Source organism: Pinus tabuliformis, chromosome 2_2, assembly GCF_031772625.1.
Source record: "Pinus tabuliformis cultivar Carrire ecotype Pingquan chromosome 2_2, CPIR1, whole genome shotgun sequence".
NCBI classification, from domain to species: Eukaryota; Viridiplantae; Streptophyta; class Pinopsida; order Pinales; family Pinaceae; genus Pinus; species Pinus tabuliformis.
In genome coordinates this window covers 696181331-696194419 of record NC_142300.1, presented here as the reverse complement: position 1 = coordinate 696194419, position 13089 = coordinate 696181331, and the positions used below count along the sequence as shown (strand labels likewise).

Here is a 13089-nt window from a genome sequence, read left to right as displayed (position 1 = left end):
ATCCTTTTCATATATTTTTGGGTTCATCTTTAGATGGAATTTCTAGCACTTATCCTCTATGTGGCCATCAATATTGTAGTTATTACAATGATTCTTAGAATATTTTCACTAATATGTGGTGGCTGTTGTCTTATTATACTTTTCCCTCTTCCAATTCTTCCCATTCTTCAAAGCTTCTTAATGCTCTCTCTTTTGAACCATTTAAATTTTGTTTCTTTTGGCCTATGTTTTCTAGGTACTATGCATGTATAAAAGCCTAATACATTATTATTGGCTTGAGAAAAATCACCTTATTTTGTAGATTTCTATGTAGACCGAAAAGATACTTAAATAGTACATTTTGTCTCTTGAGAGAAATATTGAACATAATGTCCATCTTCTTGAATTTACTAGTGTACTCTTGTACACTGAGCACACATTTCCTTGAATTTTTTGTCATTATAATCATTGGTTATGTAAATACCTAATAGGATAGACTTGAGACTTTATGAGGGTTTTAACTTCCTCCCACTTAGTTAGCATGGGATCTCCTTACAACCTATGTGTCTATATATGGATTTCCCACCCAGTTAGGTGATGGCTCTCTAACTTCAATTTAACAAATGACATCTTTTGTTCCTTATTTATGTAGTGAATGCTAAATTAAATTTATAAAAATTAGAACCAAATATCTAATTTTAAACTATTGATATCACCCTGATATAGTTTGATTTCAACCATTTCTTGTAACTTGAAGAGGGACTATGAATGGTTCATGTCACTTACACTGAGTTGTTACCTTTTAGGTTCTTTTACTAACTTCCTCTTGGATCTTTCTAATCCCTTGATCTTCCCCATGACCCAACCTATGAGTTGGAACATCCATGCCCTTTGATAAGATCAAGCTTATCATTTTGAGTCACCATGATTAGATTCACATTAAGGATTATATATCTGAACTTCACTTTGAGTTACAAAAATATCTTCTCTATTAAATCTTTATCATTATTATGAAAAGAAATTGTCACACATGGTTGAGGTTTGACTTTCTACTTAAGCTACTTCCCAAGTCCCTTGCAACATCCCATAAAACTATGAAAGAGACATGTGTTGATCCCTTGATATTATATATAAACTATCATGGATATTCCATTGGATAGTTCATTACAACAAATCTGATAAATATATATCCATATCTATACTATAATGGTATCTATTTTTATACTATAAAGGTTAATTTAATTGGATTATAGATTTTAATTTTTTTTTTTACTATGCATATAACTAATAAAATGGTGAAAATATAGAGCAATAAAATAAAATCACACACTAAGAAAACTCAGAAAACTATGAAAGAGACCTACTTTGATCTCAATATTATATTATATATAACTATCATGTAGATTCCATTGGATAGTTCATTACAACAAATCCAATAAACATATATCCATATCTATATTATAATGGTATCTATATCTATACTATAATAGTTAATTTAAATGGATTCTAGATTTTTATTTTTTATTTCCTATGCATATAACTAATAAAATGCAGAAAATAGAGAACAATAAAATAAAATCACACACAAAGAAAAGTAGACTCTAAATACACTTTATAAAATCCTTACCAAAGAAAAATTTGATGGAAGATGAGCCTACTAATTAATAAAATTTGTTTGTTCCTTAAGTTGAAATTTGAAATTTATTATGTCCATGCATCAACAAAAATAGTGATGAATAGAAGAATAAAAATTATCAATATTAATAATAACATTTGTGATAGTATTAATATTAATGATAATAAAATAATACTATTGTAGTAGATATAATTATTGAAATATCATTACTTTTGAAATATTATTACTTTTGAAATATTAATTGTAATTCACTAATAATATAATTTAAAATTAATATTAAAACAATAATTAAATTAAAATTAAAATTTTATAATACAAATTTTAAAAACTTACTATAAAACATTAATTTTAAATTTTAAAATATAAAATAAATAAAATTACAACATAAACCAAATAAACTCTAAAATTTAAATAAATTTTAAAATATAAAATAAATAAAATTACAACATAAACCAAATAAACTCTAAAATTTAAAAATCTTCCAGTTTAAGATTTTTTGAAAAAACATATTCAAATTTTGAAAAATCTTTAAAAGCTAAAAAGTGATATTAGAACATGAATAAAACTACTGCAAATTAATTCCAAACACCAAAACTTTATCAAGATAATAACAAAATCTTAAAGCTAAACTCTAACATTGAAATAACAAAATCTTAAAGCTAAACCCTAACATTGAAAAAACCCTCGAGTTTGAGATTTCCCCAACGAAGGTACGCAAAATTTGAGAAATCCTGAAAAGCTAAACGGTGATAGTAGAGCATCTGCGGTGGCAACGAAATGTAACCCTACTTTATTTTCAGCAGCCAACAAACATATATTCTTTTTGATATTTTATCGCTCGAATTTCACCAGCCTACCCGCTCGATGCTCAGAATGCGGACCTTTCCTTCTCCCAGTCGAGGCCGAACAGAAAATTGTTCGCCAGCAACGAGAAAATTTCGTAACTGAGCTTGTTGCTGTCGCAGCTCAGTCGGCCATGCCGAGCTTCCAGACCCAGCTCCATAATTCGACTTGTGTCGAGTAATCTTCATATTTGGTTTAGATGGTCATTTCGGTTATTTGAATTGACTCAAATTAATTTTAAAGATAATTAAGCGTAGCGAGAGTATTTAGTTAAAACTAGTTAGGTTGACAGAGTTTGATTTTTCCAAGAGAGCTGCGGGTGACTTGTTGGGCTTGGAAGCAGTGACCAAATTTGAAGGGTAGGTTTTAATTTTATTTGGAAGGGCATATATTTATTTAACCCTTCAAAGATGAAAAGTTATAAAAAAACTTGTACTTCTATTAACAAGTGTATATTAAATAATCTCTTTATAAAAAAAATGCCAAAATGAAATGGTGTCTTTCTAAATCTTTAAAATTTAGAAAGTGGCTACATTAAAACACTATAAAATATCAATAGAATTTAGTAAATAGGCAAACATTTTTCTCAAATTCTATTAAATAAAAGTAAATATATGTTTCTTCTATTCATTAGATAATCTTCAAAAGTATTTGAATTTTTTCATTGAAAATATAAATCTATTTGCACAATGGAAAAAGTTTTTTTAGTTTTGATTTGTTTCTAATTTATACTATATGTTTTGTTTAGCTTGAAATAATTTAAAGCAAACCAAAAAAATAAATATATACCTTCAATAACCAAGGGAATTGAACTTTTCTCTTAATATTGCTCAATCAAAGAACACTATCAATAGACTTTCATCTCCATTAAAAACTTCAAGCTTTATAGATTCAAAAATTTATGTAAATAAAAGGAAATTTTTCCATATCTAATAGGGAAATATTGTAATATGTAATACACGTTTGTAATGTTGTTGTTGTATGGCTTGGTTGGTTGTTTTTTTTGTTTAAGAATGGTTTTCAAATTTGGTCCTTACAATGAATTCAAGTTTGGTTGATATTTTTTTCTAATAATGCGGTTTTTTTCGTTGATGTCTTTTTCTAATAATATGGTTTTTTTCATTAACAATGTCATTTAATTTTTCTATGATTTCAACATCTCCTTAAAAACCCTTCATATCAGTAGCTACATGGACACCGACACACACAAATTAAACTTATTTCTTAGATGCCGAATGGAGAGAATGAAGCGGGAGACAGAATAGTAGTTGTATGTACTATGGATAGCTATTGGCATTCTATATCTTTTGGGAAGACCAACCAGAAAAAGAAAATTAAGTTGTAGTCTTCTAGGAAGACCAATCTTCAGTTATGTGGTTATTAATAGAGCCTTGGATTTTCATTTTAACACCTCCATGGTTCAAAACTCTACATAGTTTTATGGGAAGCACACTTCTTATTTCTCAATTTTTTTTATAGAATTAATTTCTATGTTTTCAAAAACTGGAGAGTTTATAAAGAAAAATGATTTTTAAGATAAGAGAAGAAATACGGGGTTTTAAATAAAGTTTGATTTTACAAATTCTAGGCTTAACAGTAAGCTTGATTAAGTAAGTTCAAATGGCCACAATGCTAGGATTTTGTAAGCATTATGGTTGTCAATCATGGAATAATCTAAAAATAGAAAAGAGATGGTAGTAGTTATTTACAAGAATATAAAAAATGTGAGAATCACTAAGCGTAGTTGCCACCATCTAATGGGTAATTTCATAATTGAACAATCTTGTTTGAATGGTTGTCAAAATGGAACAATCTTGTCTAGATGGTTGGTTGACAAGAAAGAAAGAAAATTTTGCAAATTAGGAAAGAAAATGAAGATACAATAGAAAATGCGGTTATGATGTAAATCCATCAATATTATCACTTTAATATATTTTTAAACACCATAAAATTACATCTTTAACTAATTTTTTTCATTTATTACTATAAAATGAAAAGTTATTCATTTATTACTATAAAATGAGAATGTATTAATTTATTACTGTAAAATAAGAATTCAAATTAATAAAGAGATTACTCTGTCTATATACCGATGTTTTCTAAAAAGAAACCCTAAATAAATAACCCTATCGGTCTTATTATGTTATCTCAAGATTTCCATGTCGAACATGAGAGTTTCAAAGTAATGATGTCTTCATGGAAAATGTAAGAAACCCTATCAGCCTTATTATACTATGTCAAGATATCTATGTGGAACATCAAAGTAATGTCATGAATATTTCCTCATAAAGGTAGGATGGAAGATATGATGTTTTCATAGTGGTAGGATGATCAGTACTCGAATATATTCGGCATGATCAGTACTCAAATATATTCGGCATCCTTGAAGATGTAGTATATGGTAGTAGTTATTTACAAGATAAAAAAAAGGTTTTATTCGGCATGATCAGTACTCAAATATATTCGGCATCCTTGAAGATGTAGTATATGGTAGTAGTTATTTACAAGATAAAAAAAAGGTTTGTGAATCAGTAAGCGTAGTTATCACCATCTAATGGGGTAATCTCATAATTGAACAATCTTGTGTTAATAGTGGGTTGACAAGAAAGAATAAAATTTTACAAATTAAGGAAAATGAAGATACCACAGAAAATGTAGTATGTGGTTATGATGTAAAAATGTTAGTATTGTCACTTTAATATATTTTTAAGCGTTGGAAAAATATGAAAAATGCCGTTTCAAATGTTGAACTGAATACCTATTGAAGGCCATTTATTGGGACCGTGAAATCGCCTGCCTTTATCGACGTTTCAGAAGCTTCATAACTCCCTTTCTAATCCCTTGGAAAAACGAATATATGAAAAAATATGAAGTGAAATACTTCAATGGATTGATTTTTCAGAGTTGAGCAGAGAAAGATGTAATTACAAGCAGAAGTAAATATAACGAGACACAAATCCACATCAAACCTTCGGGTTGAATGGAAAGATTAAGAGATTCTGCTTGATACGGAGTGTAACCTTGATGGTTCTCATTCCACACGAATTTCATCGTTTCCTCCTCAAGAAGGGCAAAAAGCCTTTGACTTTGTTCAAAGACTTAGTCCAAAAAATCTTCATCGATGACATGATAGATGATATAAAAATAATATAGAGTCTACACATGACTATATAAAGATCAATCAACCATTCCATATATAATAATTTTAATCGGTTACACCTAAATCAATGAACTGAATGAAAGGCGAGGGAAATGAAAGTTGAAAATTAAAACTGAGAGTTAAAAATACTTTGCGAACTTGTGCTGCACTGGCCGTAAGGTTGGGATTGGGAAAATCAATGAAGGCACGATTCAGAGGCTCAGAATAATCTGCCTCAGTCATCATTAATTCTGTCTTTTGTCATTTTTTTCTTCTAAATCTCCGATACCTTCAAAATATGCCCTATTCATGGATACCAATACATAGCTACTTCTCCTCTGCTATCAATGAATGTGAAAAGAAACCTCTGTTATCAACGAATGTGAACATAAACCTCATATCATGAATGCTAACTCTATCAGTGCTGCCATTATGACTAATGACCTGGGAATGGATGAACAACCTCTATTATGTCCCATTGCACTTTATAGAGTGTTGGCAGAACCTCCTGCAGACTTTAGAGTGTTACATCAGTTAGAGCACTGAGATTTTTTGAAATGTCCTACGGACAGGCAGCCCTTCATATGACATTTTATAATATTATTTAAATTTTTTTAAAAACTTGTAAAAATTAAAATTAAAATTTCTTTTGACTAGTAAATTTCACTGGTCACTTCTCTGACGTGCTAGAGGGCTTTAGAAGGGTTGTGATGTGTTCAAATTTGAACACTACTTGGAAGTGTATGTGTGAAGGAATAATAATTTTATTTATTTATTTGTTTGTTTGTTTGCTGAATTTGGTTGTTGTTTGAAATCGATTTGTAAAGAGTCTTATAAATGTTGTTTAAGGATTGTGATTTTTTTAAATAATTTTTTATATTATATAAAAAATAAATTATTTGTTTGTAAGTTTTTTTTTTTTTTTTTTTTTTTTTTTTTTTTTTTTAAATTTAGTATGAATTTGTTAAAGTATAATTTAATTAATTGATTTAAATATTTATATGTAGAGGTGTGAGAAAACATTAGGAAAATTTATTTAAGTTTATTTAATAATTTTCTTAGTTTTTGAGGTGGGTGATCATAGCGATGGTGTAGGGAAATATTAGAAAAAAAAAATAGATTCACGCGGATTTTTAGGAATTATAAGTTTTAGTTATGTAATTTGCACACATTTTTGTTGCAATTTGTTTTCAAATATGGATGATGATGATGTTGACTAACGTCCACTAAGACCAATGTGGTCTATCAGATCGTAAGAAAAGAGAGTCTAATTGTCATTCTTCATAATCTTGTTTCTGTGATCAAGGAGAACGGAAAGAAGCACTCCAAGATCATTATAGGTGGGCTTGCTTAATAAGTCAAGATGATTGGCGTTGTGGTTGATGATAAGGAATTGAGAGCGGATGTGGGCAAAAGCTGGGAAGTCTAAAAGAATGTGCTTTTCATCTTCCACCTTCTTAGTATCACAAATTTACAGATTATATCATCCTAGGGAGTCTTGGGACTAGACCATCGTCTGGCCTCACTTCCAAGCTCATGAGAATTATTTCTTATCCTAGAGATGTTCATTTTCTTCTTATTAATCATCAACATAGAGAGATTATTCTGATTATCAAAGGTGGGGTTGATCACCTCCTTATAGTATCTTAGCTTCCTTTTACCCTCCAACTCCTTATCATCCCACCTCTTATCCTTAAAATTGGAGGTAATAATATATTTGATACTATCCCTCCTTCCCATGATGATATCCTCTTTTATCCCCCAATAGTTGAGCCAATACTGGGCATCCTTATGCCACCCACTCTTGAGCGCAGGTGGGTGTTTCGACTAAAGTAGAATATATCAGTTTTACTATTGCAACATTCTTCTGCAATGATCCTGAGAGTAACAAGGTGGTTAATAGTCGAGCGATGTCCCCTAAAACCAACTTGCCCTTTAGCCCTTTTACCTTGGTTCTCAAGCCAAGGGTTAAGATTCTTTTCTAAAATGAGCCCATAAAGTTTGGCTATCATGTGGCTAATCATAATGGTCTTGTAGTTAGAGGAGACGCTTTTGTCCCCATATTTGAAGATAGGCACAATAAGACTTTGCCTATCTTCAAAAACAATCTTTAAAAAATAAAATAATCACAATCTTAATAAAAATTGCATGGTTAGTTGAAACATAAAAACCAAAAGACCCCTTCCATTAAAAAAATATAATTCCATATATATATATATATGTATATATAATTTTATTTTAAAAAACTATTTTTTTTAAATAAATCTATTATTTTATTAATTGAAATTAATTTGTTATATTGATTTACAGGATCTTAAAAGACTATATCTACTTTTATATGAATTTTAGAGGGATATATCCCTCATTCCAAGAAGGTTGTCCCCTCACTCATTTTGTATAAATAAAGGGGCCCAACAGCTCATTAGGATTCAACCTTTTGTAGCATAGTGACTACTAGATCTAGGAGCTTGTTGCTTATCATTTCAATTTCTATATCATGCATTTAAACAATTTTTGAAATCAATGGAAAGAATTTTGTTTCCTACAATTTTGAGTTTGTTTTAGAAAGAATAGTTCCCTTGGGTTAGGGTCCAATAAGACTAGGCCTAAATTCAACCTTGCTTTTGTATTGGTGCTACAGGAAAGAGGAGAGTACACAGAAGAGGAACAAGAATCCGAATTAATAAAGAAGAATGCAATGTTCCACCATTAAGAGGGCATTCCATTCAATATACCTTGAGCTGTCAATGAGGCCACGAGGGCTATGAATGAAATAAAATTAAGTGGCTAAGTTGCTCAGAGGGAAAGAAATACATTCAATGGGGCCATCCTTCAGCATACATTTACCTCTCTCTTTGCATTTAATAACACCCTTTTGGACTATAATGTGTTTATTAGGAAGATTAAGGAATATTTATCATATCCTATGGCCTAACACGATTACTGTACGAGAAAAAGAGTATTTATTATGTAGAAGTACATAGAGACTAGTTGGAGGAAATGTAGGAGGCTCGTCCTCTACAATAACTCACCAAACAAGTGACGTGGCTATTGGGAAGTTACTACACTATGTGATTACAAGGATCTGAAAAGACTACATATACTTTTATAGGAATTTTAGAGGGAAGTATCCCTCGTTCGAAGAATCTTGACCCTTCACTCATTTTATATAAGTAAAGGAACCCAAGAGCTCTGAAGGATTCTACTTTTTGAAGAATAGTGACTACCAGAGCTAGGAGCTTGTTTCTTATCATTTCAATTTCTATATCATGGATTTAAGCAATTTTTGAAATCAATGGGAAGAATTTTGTTTCCTACAATTCGAGCTTGTTTTAGAGAGAATAATTCCCTCAGGTTAGGGCCAAGCTGAAGCACTTACAACTTTCCTTTTCATCACTACAATTGATTTGTACAATTAGTGTTTGTTATTGAGTTCATGAATTTAATAGCACATAGTTTATGTTGTTACTTTTTGAAGGAGTTATTGAATTGTGTCATTAGCATAAAATCTCCTTTTAATGTTGTAGTTTAGGATTGGTTTCATGCTATTTACTTTATGCAACTAGACTACATTTATTTCTATGTCATTCATTTTTTACAATAAGTTAGGGTTTCAATTCCAAGGGTTTAAAATCTTGCAAGTAGATTTGAAAAAATCCTTTCTATGCAACATTTACATTTCTTTCAAGTAGATTATAATTTCCTTTTATTCAATATTTCCATTCCTTTTAAATAGATTCAGATTTCGTCCCATTCCTTGTAAATAGATTTGGATTTCGTCTTCTACAACATTTTTCCTTCGTGCAAAATCTAGAATCAAATTGCAAAACAATCGCTATAGACCATGGTTTGATCCACTATCTCAAAGGAACTTGATTAGAACTTAGCTTACTATGAATACAACAATGTCACCTCTTAATTTTATATGAATTTTGGGTTGATAAATTAAAGTTGGTTGCCCTCGTAGTAGCAACCTTCTTGTTTTAATACGAGAGCTCATCATGTTGTTTGGTCTTATCAAAAGGAGTCCATGTTATCCACCGTGATTTTTTTCTTTACTATTTCACACTCTAGTGTCTATTGTAAGAGCCTTGTTACATCATAGACATTCTAAGGGATTTTTAGTCATGAATTTCACATAAATTAGTATAAGCAACAAGCTATACTTACAATTTGTCAATAAGATCATCATTCTTCATAGTTGGAACCTTTAGCATCTTTTTTTTTGCATATTTTCTAATTTTACAAGCCATGCTTTTCTTTATAGAAAAGAATAATTATTAATTTTTACACATTCTTATATAGCCTTATGGTTGATAGGACATGATCTTATTAAAAATATGCTCATAGATTGACTTATTACTTATTTGTTTGTTGTAATTTTATTTTGATTTTGTTTGTATAATGTGAATTATTACATATATCTTTCTTATTTCTTATTTTCCTAATTATTTTACATTCCAATAAATCATTTTAAATGTATGGGCATTAAATTGTTTAGCACAATTTGACTATCTCACCATCCTAGTGAGATTTGAGGGGGTTGGAAACGAAGCCTAAAAGCTTTTTCTATGAATAATTCCCTTGGTCTCTTGCATGGATCAAGTTCATGGACATTTCCCTTGGTCTCTTGCATAGATCGAGTTCATGGACATATAATAGCATTTCATAGAGCCCAAGTTGACTAGCTCACCATCCTAGTGAGATTCAAGGGTGTTGAGAATGAAGCTTCATCTATCAATAATTCCCTTAGTCTCTTTGCATGAATCTATTTATGGTTGATATGGCATGATCTACTAAGATATAATATAATATAATTTTATTTTAATTTAATTTAATGGTAAAATTAAATTTATGTTATTAGTTTAAAATTATAATATTAATTGGTTACAATTTAATACTAGTGTCCATTGTTTTAAATTTAAATTATTAATTATATTTTATCATAAAAAAATTAAAAGTTCAGAATAAAACATTTATTTAAAATTTAAAATTTATTTAAAATATAAAATTGCAATATAAACAACTAAACTCTAAAATATAAAAACCCTTTTAAAAAAAACCGGTCAGGTTTGAAATTTCCCCAAGCTAAGGAAACTTTCAGAAATTGCTAAAAAGCTAAACCTTGATGTTAGAACTCTTTTTTCTTGGTGGAGTCACTCCATCTTGAGTTGTCTGTTGTTTCTTCTGTTACGTTATGCTCTGCTGTTTCTTGTGTTACTGATTTAGACTTAATCCGATCATTGAGTGCCGAAATAACCGCATTCAAGGCTTTGAGAGGGTCCTCCAAATGACTTATCAGGATCTCAGAGATCTCTGCAGGAGTCATTTCGGCTCCAGCCTCCCTCATGCTCTCCTCCACGGCAGAAAAAAGTGGATGGTCTTCAATCTGCAAGTAATTAAAGGCAAGAGATTTGAATTGAGAGAAAGTGCAGAAGGAGAGGAGTATGGGCATGTCCATCCTTCCAGATCTTAACAGTGCAGGGTCAAGCCTATCCTTGTGGTTTGTTGTGAAGATGATAATTCGTTCCTCGCCACAGCAGGACCACAGTCCATCCGTGAAGTTAAGGACTCCCGAAAGAGTTACACGGCTTCCGCTTTCATGCTTATTAGGATTCGGAGGGTCGGAAAGCCTGTCCCTTAGATGGATGCGTTCTGGATTTGCAAGAGCAGCATACGAAGGTCGGAGTTGTCGTAAACCTTCGTGAGCTCCAGTTCGTACACATCGTACTTCATATAGTTAGCTATGGCGGCCACGAGACTAGATTTCCCTGTTCCAGGGGGTCCGTAGAGAAGGTATCCTCGCTTCCAAGCACGGCCGACTCTGTTGTGAAACTCCTTTCCTTTCTTAAAGGAGTCGAGATCCTTCATGATTTTCTCCTTCGTCGTCGGATCGAGGGCCAGAGAATCGAAAGTGGATGGATGTTTGAACGGAACACCGGTCCATAATTGCCTATTGGTATAGATGGTTATGGCCCTGTTCTGTCTCTTGATTTCAGCTGCACGTCTAGCAATATGATCAAAGTAGGTACACAATAAGCGCCTGCTCGGCTTCTCTATTTTTAGGGAAAACCAGCGCCTATCGATTGGTTTATCAGTACCAACTTGTTCAACGTGGCGAGACCACCAAAATGTTGCTCCGTTGAAGGATTCCTGCATCGTCTCCCCGGAAGCCGGACCAAATTCCGCACTGTTCGTTTCCCCGGTGCGAAATACTGTGAGTCTTCGGAGGTCCTCAGTGGCGTCCAGGGTGGGTAAGTAGAGTTGCACATCCTTGTATACCTCATTTGAAATGACTCCATCATTCCCAATGTATTGTTGAATGTCAAGTTCGTAATAGTTATTGAAACGTTGCTGAAAGCGGGAAATCCATTGTTTCAGCCATTGCTGCAACTGTGGAGGCAAGAAGTTTTGGAAGAGAGACAAGAGACCAATCCATACCCAAATTTGTGAAATCACGTGATTTATCCTCAACTGGTCCATCCTCAATCACGTGATACTTGGTAACGCCTATTGTGGTGGATTGTGATGGTGCGACAAGGTTTTATATGGATCCAAGTACTTCGGTTTGACACCGATTCCCAATCGGCGTAGTAGACATTATGCTTCATAGTTTAGACCAAATAAACCAATTTTTCAAATAAACAAAAATAAGTCAACTCGTCGCCGGTCTTTCGCAACACGTTTCACTTCGGTCTAACGTTCTGACTACGCCAAGACGGTCGTCTACAATCTAGAAGTACGATACTATTACTTTTCCAAATTGAAAAGAAACATATTACTATGCTAACTCCACTCAATTCGATCCGGAGTGGAAGATCCATTGGCCTTTTAAGACCCACAAATCATAATTATTTAAGGGTTTTGATTTAGATATAGTCAAAAAAAAGAAGAAGGTATTTTTAAGTATGAAATTTAAGTTCTACATCAATTTTATAATTTCCAAATCTCTAATTCATTTATATTTAAAAAGTACGATACCAAAATTGATAATACTAAATTTAAATAAGAAATTTGAAAGTATATAAAGGATTCTATATTATTTATTGAAACGCTCAAATAATATATTCAGTAGATGAGTTTGTTAACGATAATGAGCTCCAAAGCCAGTTCTTATATGGTCTTTGAATTCTTGATTTGTCAGTAATCTCATGTCGCTCGAGGGAGCAAGTAGCATCAAAATGAAAGCATTATTAAAACGAAAGGATATTCAATATTGCTAGAGTGCTTTTGATAATATAACTTTGTTATGGATGGATGAAAGGAGGGATAGAGAGAGTGGTTTGGAGGTTTTATTTTATAGAGGGAATAATAGTGAAGTATCCTTAACACTATAGTCAAAATAGTTAGTAGTGATCAACAAATCAAGGCTAAGACTATCATTTAATGTTTAGAAATGTCAATATATAATGACTTTCTCTCGCAATAACTCCAACCAACCAACCAATCTTAGGCAGTCCTAAGCTTGGAAATAACATTCTCGTATAGCCTA

General features: G+C 31.7%; 1 pseudogene; it reads right to left on the bottom strand.

The window, feature by feature from the left end:
• Positions 1-10728: 10728 nt before the first annotated feature.
• Positions 10729-12080, bottom strand: LOC149194583 (AAA-ATPase At4g25835 pseudogene; annotated as a pseudogene).
• Positions 12081-13089: the final 1009 nt, after the last annotated feature.